The sequence below is a fragment of the Rousettus aegyptiacus genome, unplaced genomic scaffold (assembly GCF_014176215.1).
Source record: "Rousettus aegyptiacus isolate mRouAeg1 unplaced genomic scaffold, mRouAeg1.p scaffold_m13_p_3, whole genome shotgun sequence".
Classification (NCBI taxonomy): domain Eukaryota; kingdom Metazoa; phylum Chordata; class Mammalia; order Chiroptera; family Pteropodidae; genus Rousettus; species Rousettus aegyptiacus.
This window is the reverse complement of record NW_023416306.1, coordinates 172,827,928-172,830,174: the sequence shown is the minus strand read 5'-3', so window position 1 is coordinate 172,830,174 and position 2,247 is coordinate 172,827,928. Positions and strand designations below refer to the sequence as shown.

At 44.4% G+C, this 2,247-nt stretch overlaps 1 pseudogene; it reads right to left on the bottom strand.

Moving 5' to 3' along the window:
• Nucleotides 1-1,041: 1,041 nt before the first annotated feature.
• On the bottom strand, nucleotides 1,042-1,160 carry LOC118600486 (annotated as a pseudogene).
• Nucleotides 1,161-2,247: the final 1,087 nt, after the last annotated feature.

Genomic DNA, 2,247 nt, shown 5'->3' with positions numbered 1-2,247 from the left:
TGAACTGTGCACTTAAAAGGTTAAAGTGGTAAATTCTATGTTATGTGTATTTTATCACCATGAGAAAAAAACCTACAACTACCTAAGTGACTATATCTAAATATACCCAAAATGATAGTAGATATACAAAAATCACACTCCTGCTCTTATATGATGTACATCATAAAAATTTCTAACAATCATTTATACATTTATATGAAACTTGTTTTGTGTTTTGTGCTTTTCTATATTTTTCAAGTTAAAAGTTCCTTGGCAAATATAATGATAGCTCTCTGCCTTATTAACTCTGTGACTTTGACCAAGACTTTTTAGCATTTTGAGCTATTATTGTCCTGTAAAATAGATATAACTCTCCAGGGTTATCAAAGGGGGGAAAAAGATTTAAAGGCATGAAATTTACTTGGCAACACAGAGACCAGAGTGAGTTGAGACCACAGTAAGTTGAGACCAGTCCCTGTAGCATTTAAGTGGTCAGATGAAATGCAGTGTCAGAAATTCCTTAGCCCCATAGAGCAAAGAGTGTAAACACAAGTCCTTCCGGGGCCAGGCAGGTGAGAGCAAGGTGTGAAGTACGCTGGAGTGAGGGAATGGCAGGGACTGTGGCAGACTGGAGAGCCCCACTGGGAAGCATTCTCATTCGATTAAAAAAAAAAAAAAACTAAAACCAAAAACTCCATACAGCCCAAACAGAAGGTGAAGGGACTGTATCCGGCCCAGGGCCAAGCTTCCACCTCTACTCTGGAGCGAGACAGACGTAGATCTGGAAGGGACATGGGAGGCCTTTAAGTCCCAAGCTCCTAGTTTTCAGAAGAGGGGGACCTGTCGGTCAAGAATCTAGACCAGAGTCAACCTTTTCAAGTCTCTCTGCTACCTCACCGCTGGCTAGCAACGTCTTTTCTTTTTCTCCAGGTAATACATTATTCCAAGTTTGAATCTGAATCCTTTTGTTTGTTTGTTTGTTTTTAGTCAAGGCAACCCTTGGCTGACCTCACAGATTGCAAGGACCTAGTCAGCTTCCAATTCCTTATTTTTTATTTTTTAGGCCTACTGCACCTAGTCTTCCTAGGTGGTCTCCCATCCAAGTACTAACCAGGCCCGACCCTGCCTTGCTTCTGAGATCAGACAGGATCGGGGTTGTTCAGGGTGGCTTGGCCGTAGACTCTTTTTTAACATAGATATTTATGTTAAAAATTTATGATAAATTTGTTAAATTTAATTTTACCACCCAGATCAAGTTGTCCCCTAGAACTTTTCTATTTTAATAAAAGCTGCCACTTCCCAACAAAATCAAAACTCAATGTTGAGCAGAAATTTTGATTGGCATATTGTGTGCCTACTAGCCTTTTATTTTATTTTATTTTTATTTTTATTTTTTTTGTACTAACCTTTTAAAATTGCAATTATTTCTATTTGGTTCATTGTATCAAAATGTTCATATCTCTGATTCTTCTGGCTTTCTCTGAGATTTAACAAGTTTTGAGAAAAATCGATTTTTCTCTGGTTATCAGGTTATTATCCTCCGCTGTGAAAATTTAGGTCATTTTAGAACTCTAACCCACGGGCATGAACTAGCAGACTGTGGCCCCTGTAGATGTATGTATCTGTGCTTGGCCACCGAGTTTTGGGGAGGAGAGTGAAACACCTTTAGGGCACTGTGTGATCTGGGGAGCCCCTCACACTCCCCCACTCCCCTGCTAAGCCGTCTTCCTCTTCCCCATGCGTACGGCCCCTCCCTGGCCAGCGAAGGTTGTGGTGATCTGTCTCACTCAAGGGAAATCACGGTGCAGCACTGTCAAAGTGAGCTTCTCCAGACGTGTTCAGAGGTCAAGAGTTTCAACAAACTTTACCCTGACGGCCAGCAGACTCCACCGGTTGGGTTGGACAGGGTATGGACCCATTCAGCGGCTCCACCTCCCTCCACGTGCGTGGGAGTGCCACGTGGCCCACCGGCCCAGAGCACTGGGAAAGGAGTTTAAGAATGGAATTCAAAAACCTTTGCGGTCCAGTGCAATCCAGGAAGCCTTTAGGGAAAACAGCCCCCACACAAGCCCTGCGGGGCCCGACGTGAGGAATAACAATGGAGCAGAAGCCCAGAGCTACGCGGGTCTGACGCGCGCAGCGGGCTCTGGGCAGGACACACTGTACGTTCTGTGCTGGATGTCGGCGCCCACCTCACTAGCAGCACTGGTCCCGAGGGCTCAGGTGAGGAACTCCTCTCAGTCTGCTGGGGACCTTCCTGGGTTTAGC